Below are 13638 nucleotides of genomic sequence, written 5' to 3'. Positions count from 1 at the left end.
AATAAATAAATAAATCTTGGACACTTCTAACTTTTGTATATAAACATCTATAATTCCTCATGCACATTAGGCCTACAATGACTTTGCCAGCCTACTGACTTTGCCAGCCAGTCAATATTGTTTGTCACCCTCTCAGAGGCCAATCCTAATCCATTTCTCCATAGAACAATAATAGCTATACCTTCAGCTCTTAGAGATTAGCCATCTCAGACTAAAGATATTTCATCTCCTGTTAGTTTCCCACCCAAGATTTAGTTTAAAGCCTGCTGGTTACCTTTTTGATTTTAAGTGCCAGCAGCTTGGTTCCTTCTCTTTTGTACAGGTTGTTAAAAAAAAATCTTCCTTCCTTCTACCACTGTATTTTACTCTCTACGTAGTTTATGGCCATGCCTTAGACAGTTTTTGGTTTGCATTGCTTTCTAATTGTGTAAGCCTAGTACTGTTGCATTGTTTATTGGATATTGCGCTGTCTGATTAAATGGTTTTTACTTTTTTTTTTTTAAATCTGCCTTGAGCCTTAGTGAAGATATAATGAAGTAAGTAAATAAATGGTAGAGAACTTAATGTTTATGATTTGTGGGTGAACTAGTGATGTGTAATTACCAGTTAAGATCAGGAGGTGTCACCGTTGCTGTTGCTTATAGATAGTGTCTGTCTGACCAGAATAGAAACAGACAGACCAATAGAAGGGGGTGGGGAGAGAGAATAGGCAGAAAGAACAATTTGTTCCCAAAACATTTGCTCCGTAGCAGGGTCATCTATAAATTCTGGGATTTCCTGTTTTCTGAACAGCTAGCCACAGATGGCAATTGTGTGGGTTTTCTCTGCAGCTTATCTCAAATTCTCTGCTATATCTAATAGACATCCTCATAAACTAACTGAGTTCTTGTGGAATTTGCAGAGGATCTTATGATCAGTTCTCTTAATTCCGCCCCGCCCCCCTCACTGCCCCAAGGTTGTCTGAAAGCCACGCTTTCATTTCCTCTGGGTTTCGGAGGTAGTGAGATCATGAGATATCTGTGGCTTTCCATGCTGCTGCACAGAGAAAATGTCAAAGAACCATTTCACCACCAGAGGTCTGAACGTACACTCTGTGCACATCTGATAGGGCAGGGGTGTCGAACCCATTTGTTATGAGGGCCGGATCTGACATAAATGAGCCCTTGTTGGGCCAGGCCAGGCCTTGTTGGGCTGGGCCATGTGTGTACCTATTAAATTAGGTTGCAGAGATATAACGTTTTTAAAGGACACAGACAAATGCGACTAAAGTTTTTTTTTTAAAAAAACAACAACCTTAAAACATGCTTAAAACATTAGCACTTTTTTGGCTTAAAGGTGCTGTCTTTGTATTTCTCCCATGGGATCCAGGGAACTGGGCAAGGGGGAGGAGGGTCAGCCAGGAGGAGGAGGAGCCTCAACTAATGGAGAAAATCAAGGTTTTGCTCTGAGCAAGCCTTGCAAAGCAAGCTGAGGTGCAGAAGGAAGCAAGAGAGAGGGAGAAGGAGCCAGATGACAGCCAGTTGCTTGGGGGCCTGATAGGAGCCCTCCGGGGGCCTGATTCGGCCCCTGGGCTGCATGTTTGACACCCCTGTAATGGTGCCTGTACTTGTTTAGACTGGTCTGACAATTCATTTCATTACAGCGTAGAGATGTGTCATTACATTCTTGAATTAAACTTGCCACTTTACCAAGAAGGTTGTGTTATATGCTTATGTGGCCACTCTGGGGGAATGTGGAATTTGGCCTTGGACATAGATCTCTGCATTCTAAGAATTTCTGCTTGTCAATAAAACAATGGGAGAGAATTCTGGAATTTCCAGCAATAGTGGGGAAAGTCTTCAATGGAATGTTCTGCATTTTAAAGGTTTATTATGTAACTGTACTGCTATACATAAGTACCAGAATAAGATGAAGACTGCTTGTAAGAAAGAAACAGATGTACCATTCTGTGAAAAAAAGAAACTTCACAAAGATGACAAAATTCGAAACTGCAGGACCATTCCGTAGTCAAGAGAGGTTGAAATGGATTTCAGTGATCAGAGAGAGGAGCTTCTGTCTTTTGCAAAACATTTTACCCCACCCCTGATGAATAGCATAAATTATACCAAAAAGGACATATGTGTTTTATAGGAATACTATGATTGCCATTATTCAGCTTTTCTCTTGCCACAGCTTATGAGTATTTGGACTGTTTTAGACTCCAAACATTATGTAAGTTAAATTGTAGCATAGTTCCTGTTAAAATATGCTAAAGAATGGAGGCGTAGACAAAGAAGCTGCTACTGTTACACTACCCAGTGTGACAGGCTGCCTAATTTATTTATACACTCAGAACAGCAGTCCCCAACCTTTTTGCCACCAGGAACCGGTTTTGTGGAAAACAATTTTTTCCACGGACTGGGCGGAGTGGGGGGGGGGCACGTGATGGTTTTGGATGATACAATTGTTCACTTTATTTCTATTAGTTTAGTGTGGTGGTTAAGTGTGCAGACTTATCTGGGAGAACCAGGTTTGATTTCCCACTCCTCCACTTGCAGCTGCTGGAATGGCCTTAGGTCAGCCATAGCTCTCGCAGAATTGTCCTTGAAAGGGCAGCTTCTGGGGAGAGCTTTGTCAGCCCCACCCACCCACCTCACAGGTTGTCTGTTGTGGGGGGAGGAAGGTAAAGGAGATTGTGAGCCAGTCTGAGACTCTGAAATTCGGAGTGAAGGACTGGATATAAATCCAATGTCATCTTATTATTATTATGACTACATTGTAATATATAATGAAATAATTATACAACTCATGGCCCGGTTGCTAACAGGCCACAGATTGGTACCGGTCCATGGCCCGGGGGTTGGGGACTCCTGATTTAGAAGATTTTCTCTCATAGCTCCTCAAAATGTGAAGACAGCTATATCTATGAATAGGAAGCATGGCATGTTTGGTTGCTGGGCTCTGTACTGCTTGTTTACCTATAAAAGCATACACAAAGAACCCTGGGGGCCTCTTCCTCTTTGCCCCTCTCACTCTGTTCCAGGAGGGCTGTCCACTTCTGAGTGGTACAGCCATTAGAGTGTTGTGCTAGAAATGGGGAGGCCTGGCTTCACATTTACACTTTGCTATGGCACTCAGTGCATGGCCCTGGGTCAGTTACTACTCTCAGCCCAATTGACTTCTCAGGGCTGTTGTAGAGAGGTTATAACAAGAGGAAGACATGGACTTGGGCACCTTGGAAGAAGGGCAGAATAAAAATCCAAATAATTATTTCCTCTCTCTCTCTCTCTCTGATCAAACAGTTTCCTCTCTCTGATCAAGTGTTTGTCTACACAATTGTTTGTTAGGTGTTTTAAAACCAAACAAGGGTGTTAAAAATGTTCCTTAATGTCATAATATCTAGTCAGAGGGGAAGAGAGTAGCTTTGTAATCCCACAAGGGCTGGCTGACCCTAGCTATACACAGCCCTGGTTTGAAGAAAAGGATGTAACTCCATGACTGACATGAAGGCCAGCCAATCAGCACTGTGCTCAGCCACTCAAACAGCAAACCAGTCCCCCCCCCCCCCAGGGTCTGAAAAGAAGATAATGTGTGTCAGAAATATGATGAGTACATTTCCACTTTGCCACTTGTCTTAACCTGATGGGGCTTACAATGAATATTTCTGATCAGGGCCAGCCCTGCGACTGGGCAAACTGGGAAATTTCCTAGGGTGCCAGCCTTCTGGGGGCACCAAACTGGGTGCCCCCCCCCCCCCATTTGACTCAGTGATGTTATCAGTGCGGGGCGGTGGGTTGCCAGAAGTTAGTCTTGCCTAGGGTGCTAGACAGTCTAGAGCCAGTCCTGTTTCTGGTTGATTCTTCAAAACTCTTCATATCTTTCTGGTGGAGCACTACATAAGTCTATCACTCTGCAGACAGCTTTGTTTCCTTTAGTTCTGAGTAGCTCCTGAGATTCATTCTGGAGGGGGGAGTCATGCTGGTCTGCTGAAAACAGTGTTGCCAGTTTCAGTCGAATGCCACCATTTGACCAGGAGTTACTGAGGCCATTAGAAACTCCACCACAATTGCTTATTACTTCAGGACAATTGCAGCAGATGGATGGTTAGCAGCCTACCTCAAATGCTCCCCAAATATCTGGGGCCTGGAGACGGCAGCTGCTGTGGCATTGCTCTTCTCAGATGGCATTCTAGTGGCTAATTGGGAGTAGGGATAATTTTAATATTTCAGCTCTGTTGTTTCATTCTGAAAATTCTGCCTTGCCTGAATAGAATCTGGAATTCTTTATTTCCATCTTTTTTTAAAAAATGAGTGCATTCAGTGGTTATTTGTACATCATTAAATCAGCATTATACATTAAATGTACATTACACGTATAGATGAACACATGAAGCTGCCATATAATGAATCAAACTACTAGTCCATCAAACCTAGTATTGTCTATTCAGACTGGCAGTGGCTCTCCAGGGTCTCAGGTAGAGGTCTTTCACATCACTTGATGCTCTTAACAGGAGATGCCAGAGATTGAACCTGGGACCTTCTGCATGCCAAGCAATGCTCTGCCACTGAGACATTGCCCCTCCCCATGATGATATACACTGTAGTACAGGGGTCCCCAACATGGTGGCAATGGGCAACATGGTGCCCATCAGGGCTTTTTTTGTAGCAGGAACTCCTTTGCATATTGGGCGATACCCCCTTGATGTAGCCAATCCTCCAAGAGCTTACAGGGCTCTTATTACAGGGTCTACTGTTAGCTCTTGGAGGATTGGCTATATTAAGGGTGTGTGGCCTAATATGCAAAGGAGTTCTTGCTACAAAAAAAAAAAAGCCTTGGTGCCCATGAAACCTTTCCTGGCACTGACCAAGTGTATTGGATGGGGTCAGGTGGAGCTTTTTCCCAGCAAGGCTTCTGATTGGCCACTGCAGATTTGATCTTGCAGCTTTTGAAAAACAGGGCTCTGGCAGAAGTTGCCACCATAGCATCAAAATCTTCACTGGAGATTTGTGGCTGAAGGGAAGCTACAGTACCACTGTATGGCTGACTATACCTCCTGTGGCAGCCATTTTGTGACTGAACCCACCACACAATCAGAACTCCAAAGATTCTTGGAGGCTCAGAAAGGTTGGGGGCCCCTGCTGTAGTATAAATACTGCATACATGTTGAACAAAAACATACATGAATTAAAATAAAAATATCTGCTCCTTGATAGGTAGATGGAGCTAAGATTATCTCCTCACTCTTCCATGCACTCCTGGACTTGGCTTCTGGTCTTGTTCTTAGTGGCAGGGGTTCACATGAGAAGCTAATGTTTTCCATGGACACAATTACAAATTTCTTTCCTACTATTCTTGGCAGTAATCTCAGAGATGCATGCCATTAGTGGCTCTCCTGTTTTCTTGTATTCATTGTGTGCTTTCCAAAAGAAATAGCCTATATGTCCACTGTCATTGGAATTTAGAAACAACAACCTTGTTTGTATGGGAAGGGAACAACATAAGCACTATCTCGGTATCAGAAGCTGCTTTTAAGAGACACAATCTGGGAGCCCAAAGGAAAATGCCAATCCAATCTCATTTTTTAGATTTTTGCAAAGCTTTTGAGATGGTGCTCCATGATGTTCTTGTTGAGAAGTTGGTGAAATAATGACTAGATCCCATTACTGTTAGGTGGATTAAGTCCTGCTTGGTAGATTGTACTCAAAAGATGATAGTTCATGATTCCTTGTCAACTTGGAGGGAGGTTGCAAGGGGGTGTCTCAGGGTTCTGTTTTGGGTCCAGTGCTGTTTAACATCTTTAAAAATAGGGCTGCCAGGTCTGGGTTGGAAAATACTTGGAGACTTTGGGGGTGGATCTGGGAGAGGGTGGGAGTTGGGGAGGGGAGGGACCTCAGTATGGTACAATGCCATAGAGTCCACCCTTCAAAGCAGCCATTTTCTCCAGCAGAGCTGATCCCTGTCAGTTGGAGATGAATTGTAAAAACAGGAGATCTCCAGGCCCCACCTGAAGTCTGGCAACCCTAAATAACTTAGATGAGGGAGCTCAGAAATGTACTTATTTAGTCTGTGGATGGTATCATCATTTTGTATAAATTGGGTGGGGTTGTTAATAGATTGGAGGATGGAAATAGGATGAAGGTGGACTTGGAAAGAATGGAGGTTTTAGAAAATGGAGGTATGGGCAAATAAAATGAAGCTTAATAGGAACAAGTGTCAAGTGTTTCACTTGGGTAGTAAAATAGGGGCAAGTGTAAGGTGTTGCACTTGGTAGTAAACATCAGTTTTATAAATACTGGATGGGTGAAACCTGGCTGGGTACTACCACCTGTGAAAAGGAATGGGGAATCTAGTGGACCCACAGTGTGATGAGCCAATGAAAAGACTAAACATGATTTTAGGCTGCACTAGCAAAAGTTATATGAGGTATTAAGGTTACATGAGGTATTGATGCCGCTATACAGTGCTTTTATTAGGTCTCATCTGGTGTGCCATGTTCATTTCTGGCATCAGAGTTTAGAAAGGATGTCAGTGAATCTCCGTTAGCTTGTGAATCCCTGTCAGTTGCTAAAAGAAGAGTAAAAGCTTGAAAGTACTTTTGATTGAAAGTTACACACACTTCTGATGTTTGAACAGAAATAACAGCTTGCAACTTCATTATAAAAACATTTTTTATTTTTAAAACAAAGATGTATTGTCACGTGCCACGGACATTGCCCTTACTGTTAAACTATGGCAATACTCTCATTTTTTTAAAACAAAATGAAAAGCGCAGTGCAATTATGGATCATAATAAATATTGTAGTAATTGGAGCATTTATCTAAAATGTTTTCAAACCTATCTTTGAATGACTTTTATTCAAACAGTGGCAGTAGCAGCAGAAGCTTACTCACCAGCTAGTATAACACAGATAATGTAAAATAGAAAAAAGTCATATATATGAATAAAATTAATCTCGTTGACTAAATAAAATAAGTAAAGTCAGTCTACTGCTTCAAAGATCAATGGAAATACAAAAAATCCCCCAGGATATAATGCAGCATCTACATTTTAACACAAACTAGGGCATATTCCTACAACTATCTTACAGATAGACTATTGTCAACTGTGCACATTATTATAAAATCAATAAAAACTAGACTAAAGAAACCATTCTCATTAGTGAATTCCTGCACTGAAAAAAAGAAAATCTGCTGTTAACAAACTATAAACCCTTTTACACATGTTCTTGGAATGATTATTGATATTAAAATACTCCCAGGAACAAATAGACATCTTTTAATAATGCAAAATACATTATTTGGAATGAGAATGTATCTCTACCACTTTCACACATGCTGAATAACACCATTTCAATTCACTTCAGCAACCATTTGCAAATGGATTTTGCCATTTCATATAGTAAAATCCAGTTGCAAGGTACATTGAAAAGGAATTGAATGTGCATTATTTAGTGTGTGTGAAAGCACAGTTTTAGCTCACCACAAATTGACATTTTCCAAGCAAATGTCTCATTAATGGCTTTTTTTGTAGAAAAAGCCCAGCAGAACTCATTTGCATATTAGACCACACACCCTGGATGCCAAGCCGGCTGGAACTGCGTTCCTGTGTGTTCCTGCTCAAAAAAAGTCCTGCCCATTAATACTATTTCTTGTCACCAGAGCTTTTTCTGGAAAAGGAGGTGCTGGAGCTCTCAAGAGGGAAATGAAAGATGAACACACAAGTGCCCCTCATGAACTTTTAAACATTTTTTTTGAGAATTTGGTTTCCACAAAGAGGTTTCAGAATTCTGTTTCACCGTGTTCCCTCCAGAGAAAAAAGTCCTGATTGTCATCATTTACTATTTCTAAAGCTTCCTGAGAGAATGTCCCCAAATCAAGATTCTTAGGCCAAAAAAAATGTGCCTCTGAGCACAACAAATTCATTGTACTCCTGAAAAAAAATTGAATAAATAAATAAATAAAAGTTCCCATTAAAGGTAACAGGTCCTTTCCCCAGCTGTGTGATAAACATGCCAATCTGAAATGGAAAAAAACTAGAATAAGAAACCCTCCACAAATTGAATGTATTGGCAGCATCTAAATATTCTGTATTTACTGAAGAAGGAGTTCCTTTTTAGACAAATGAACTCAGTTGGAGTCCAGAGAAGCATATCTGATGATTCATATGTGCCAAAGCATTGTTTCTGTCTCGTACTCAACAGCAGGTCTCCATCCCACATGTCGCAAATTATTTTCAAACACTCTTGTAAATTTAAAACTCGGCTTAGGATGCTATGGTTGCTGGCTGAAAAATAAAAAAGACTGCTCTCCTATATGTACACAAACCTCTTGTACGCATCCACAAGATAATTCAATTGAGTGCCACAGTCTTTGTTCCCACTGGAATCTAAAATGGATCTGCACGCATCTGAGAGCTGGAGGAGTATCTTCCAACACAGGATATGTTCATGTCTTTGGTGAGCCACTTGTTGGGACACAATCAACAGTCAAGTGATCAAACTTTTACATTTACAGGAAAACTCTGAATCTATAAATTTATCAATATATATACCTTTACAATTACTGTAAAACCCACAGAAATTACAGTTTTCTCAGTGTGTAAGATTTGAAATTCTAAATTATTTTATTTGGAAGTTATATCCCACTCTGTATTCTATAGTAAGCTGCCTCTGCTATGTTACGATAGCATTCTTCTTTTTATGTCTAGAATAGGTTGTCTGCTTTCCTTGTACTTTAATAGCTTTCAAAAGGTTGTCATGTTATCGTGTTATTTTAATTTAGAGGAAACAGCTTTCAGAAAGATCAAAAGGTACAATGCCTTTTAACTAACCATAATGGAGTCCATCGTTATCTGTGTGCATAAATTTGGTAATTTTCCACTTTTACATGACAACTAATTTTCTATACATGTGTTCAACAATGGTGAGGTTTTTTTCATTTGTAGGCTTTGTTGTATTACATGCATTCAGTTTTATATTCCTGCCACCGAGAGTTTACTTTATATGCTATTACTTTACTTTATATATAGAACCACTAACCACCAGGACCGGATCTACATGTTTTTTGAGGGGGGGGGGGGGGCAAAATTAAAAAATGACGCCCCCTTATGGGCCATTCTATCTTATGATCCCATAGAATACAATGGATTCATACCCATTTTGGCGCTCCCTCCTCCGCTGGCACCAGGGGCAAGCACCTCCCTCTGCCCTCCCAGATCCAGCCCTGCTAACCACTTCATAAATTTTCATCATTCATAAGCTCAGGGCATTTTTCCTGCCAGAGCCCACAGGAGCAGAGCTCTCCTTGGCTGACCAGTGCTCCAGCTTGCCCGGCCTGCCATGTGGCAGCCACTTGTTCCTAGGCCAGGCAGTGGGACCCAATATGCAAATGAGCTCCTGCTGGGCTTTTTCTTAAAAAAAAAAAAGCATTGCATAAGCTTACCTCCATATTTATTATGAATTTCAGAGACCATATTGCAGGGAATAAATCCTTTCTTTCCTTCACATTGTTCTCTGTAAAAACCTTCAGCACCTTTAGAATGTGTCCTTTAAAAGGCAGCTCTTCTTCATCTGCATCACAATTAGGTGACATAGTAGTGGGGTCACAGTTAAAAAGGGCTACAGATAACCTTCATGTGCAATTACTGTTGGAATCTGCAGGTGCTCCCGCTTGTGTCATGAAGGAGTTAATCTGTTGTTTGTGTTTACAAATAGTAGTTAATTAGCATAGAGCCAATTAGGCATCCTGTAGAAGTTCTCGCTGGAGAAGTACGTGGTAATAGACGGGCAGCCCAATCCAGACATAAGTGGCCAGCTGCGGCGTAGCTGCTGTGCCGCTAGTAGACTTCCTGAGGACTTCGGCACACTGGAGCGTGGGGAGGGAAGAGGCGTAGCTTGCTGTGAGGGAGACGGTCGCCATGGCAATGCCACTGGCATAGGCACAAGGGAGGCGGAGGCAGCTGGAGGGGAGGGCCAGCCCACTCCCCCATTGGCCAGTCCTGGCGCATGCGCCACGGCTCATGATGGTCAGGGATGAGGAGAGGCAGCCCCAGAGAGGCTGATAGCCATCCCCAACCTGCCCCCAAACAGAGAACGGAGCCAATGATGGGCAAACCATCACAGGCACAGGAGAGACATCCCACCAACACGGGGAGGGGACAGGAGTAGGACTGGGCATGCGCGCATGAGAAACCTGGCTTGGTGGCGAGGTGGGGGTGGGGGCGAGACAGGGCTGCATGGGACCATGGAGAAGCCGACAATCCCCTCACACCCTCCCGCTGTCAGAGACTCTGCCAATGGCAGGCAGACGAGCAAGAAGTACCAAGTGCAGGAGTGCGCTGTCATAGACAGCGGCTGGAATGTGTGTCTGGGAGTGAGCAGCCCAGCAGCAGACACCCCCCCCACCCAGAGACCCCATGTGTTGCCCTGATGTCCCCTGCCATGTGCACGGAACACCTCCCCCGGGGGCCGCAGAACTCAGAGTGCGAGTGCATCAGCCACAGAACTCTGAGTCCACTTCATCAGCACCCTCTTAGTGCCCTGCACACAACAACCCTATTGGATCGAGTAGTCTGTCAGCCCGGGCAGGCTGAGGAGCAGCACTTCTCTCCTCTGTCCAGCCACGCGGGGGGCAGCATGGCGGCTCATAGACTGTCCCCTCCCCAAAACCAAGTCTGCCCACCCTCCCAGGCATTCCCTCGGAGAGGCCCCTGACAGGGTTGGGGTTTGCCCAGGGAACGTGCAGCAGATGCCAAGCAGGAGAGACAACAGAGGGCACAGCTCAGACTTTATTTTTCCAGAACAGAGTGCAACAGTCTCCCTGGCACGCGCTGGGCAGTCTCGCTGTGGGCGGGGCTCCATTCCGAGTGGTGGACAGAAACAGCTGAGGGAGTGGGGGGCAGTGGAGTGACACACGTGGAAGCCTCTCTGTTGGAGTCCCACCTGCAAAACGGAGATAGAGATCAAGAGCACCTGCAGGGGCGGCGGCTGGAAGAGCAGGCTGCGTTTTAGCCGGGCACTCACTTAAAGGGACAGTCTTTGACCCACCTCCCTGCAACGGGGCAGCTGCCAGACACACACACACCCCGTGCCCTGCCAGGGGTTGGGAATGTGGCAGAGGACAGACCAAGGGAAGGGAGCAGGTGGCAGCACAGGGGAGCGGGGTCAGCAAATGCCCCCTGCCGGATCCCACTGCCTGGTTCAAGTGCCAGAAATGCTCGCACACCAAACAATCGAGAGCGAGGGGAGGGGGAGGATAGTGGAACTTACCCAGCCATGGGCGACAGTCCTAGCATGCAAAGCCTCCGGGAGCCCGGAACCTGTGGAGATCTGGAAACAAGAGCAGTTAGCCCCAGGGGAGAGACCTCTCTCTCCCCTTCGCAAGTCAAAGAAACTGTCAAAGCAACTGCGCGGTGCAAAACCTGTCACCAACGTGCCTGCCTGTCCCTCACTCTAAGTCTGTATGGCTGGGAGCTTGCCAGCAGAACTTCCCACCACGCGCTCCTCTCCCTAACAACTGAGTTGTGCGAGGCCAGAGCGGAATTATTTCTAGGAGGGGGGAGACCACAATTGGGTGCTGGGAAGGGGGCTCATCAGCGAGGCAATCACGGTGCTCCCTAAGGGGTTTGTGAGCTTCCACAGTGCGGAGGTGACCTTTGTTTTTGGTTTCAACGAGTGCCTATGGGACACGCGCTATTTTTGCTGGCATAAAGTTGTGCCTCTCAGGGGGGGGTGTCATGGGCCAAACTGCTCAGGAAGCTGCCTAAGCCTGGCCATGCCCCCAACTCCACCCCCTCCTCATTCTGAACTCTGTGCTCCACCTCACTTATGCCCACGCTCGGGTGCAGCCCTCAGGCGCTGCTGCCCTCAGGTGGAGAGGTGCTTGGGCGGCCTCCTGCCCACGTAACCCCCCCCGGCTATGGCAGCGCCGAACTTATGTCAGTGCAAACCCTTCCTGTGCCCACGTAGTAGCTTGTCGGCTCCCAAAAGACTTTCTGCCCCTCCTTTCTGAATTGTGCTGTTAATGAGGGGATTTAACTTTCTCCATTGGTTAAACAGTTTTGTTGGGGGTACTACATGTTTTTAGTCATGCAGCTGCTTTGTGAGAAACTTTCATTTTCTTCGTTCTAGAATCAAAAACAGAAGGATTTTATCCAACAGGATTTTAGATTAGATCAGGAGAAGCTAGTTACCATGTTTACACTTTGTTATTTTCGCTTCCAATGTATCCTTCCCTCTTTTATCTCTTAGTAAAAATTTCTTTTAAAATAAACACACATGACTACATGCTGCCTTTCTTCCGATTTGTTTTTAGGCACTCTACTAAATTTTCTCAGACTGGGTTCAGGACTCAAGCAATTTGCATCACAATTTTCAAGAGAGCTTTGACAAGATGAATCTTCTGCAGTAATCATTACACATACCTTTCTGTTGTCTGGTTTGCTTTGAAGTATCATATTTTAAGTCAAATATGCTTCTGATCAGGGCTTTTTTTGTATAAAAAGCCTGGCAGGAACTAATTTGCATATTAGGCCACAACCCCTGACATCACCATTGTTTCACGCAGGGCTTGAGTTTGATCTAGTTCCTTGTCATTTTTGATCAAATCAACAGAAGCTACGAATGTTACTGGAATGGAAAGCATGGTAGGTATCTTGTCCCATTTTTCTGGACAGCTCATTCCTATGGAATTGCATGTCATATTTAAAAAATTCTGATCCCAGAAGCCTAGATTTTTTCATTTGTAACTGTTCAAGTTCTTGAGACAGAAGATTAAAATGTTTAGTTTGACTATGATACTAATTTTCTAATTTTTTCACTTGAGCTTCAAGTAACTGTACTTCTTTATCATGTCCTCTTTTTATTTCTTTCTGTGCTTGCTACAGTTGTCATATTTCTTCTTTCTTTTGCAGCTCTAATAAAGCTTTCTCATATTCAGACTCTAACTGTTGCTGTCTTTCTACTATCTCTTTTGTATTCTTCATTACTTGTTCTATATTCTCTAATTTGACTTCAAGTCCTTTAGTCAAATGAACAGCAGAATTTCACTCATTAGTTGCCTGATAAGTTTCACCTTCAGATCAGCATTTCATTTTCAATCTTTTCTGCCCACTTGTTTTTCTCACAGTGTTAAGAGTTTTCCACAGGAATCTTGGCATTTTCACTTAATCCTTATCAAGTTGCAGTTTGACCTCATACCATCTTTTCTGTTTTTCTAACATTTTCACACTTTCTTCAGTTTTTCAACAAGCTGCTTTTTTAAAAGCTGTAAATGATACTCATTATTTGAATCTGTTTTTAAAGTGCTCTTTCTATAGTTCTTAGTTTCATTTCCTAATGACAATGCTAGTGATTCTGCATCCTTTTTCAATATGTTCAATGCTTTTGGTGTCTTCTTTGCTAAAGAAGAGTTCCTTAAACACACATTTATGGTTATGCTTCCTGCATGATAACTGATGAAGAAGAACCATTTGAAGTTATTTTGGAGGTCTGAAGAGAATCCATCAGAGTCTTGAGTGTTATCTGTCTTTGTAATCATAGCACTTCTCTCTGAAACTCTCATAGCAAGTATCAAAATAATTGATACTGAGCAAATGGGTGTTTTTCTTTTCTGAAGATAACTTAGCCTGGAGTACCAGACACTCCTGTAAGGTTTTTTCTA

The sequence above is a fragment of the Heteronotia binoei genome, chromosome 11, assembly GCF_032191835.1.
Source record: "Heteronotia binoei isolate CCM8104 ecotype False Entrance Well chromosome 11, APGP_CSIRO_Hbin_v1, whole genome shotgun sequence".
Classification (NCBI taxonomy): domain Eukaryota; kingdom Metazoa; phylum Chordata; class Lepidosauria; order Squamata; family Gekkonidae; genus Heteronotia; species Heteronotia binoei.
The sequence above is the reverse complement of the archived record's forward strand: the minus strand, read 5'-3'. Positions refer to the sequence as shown.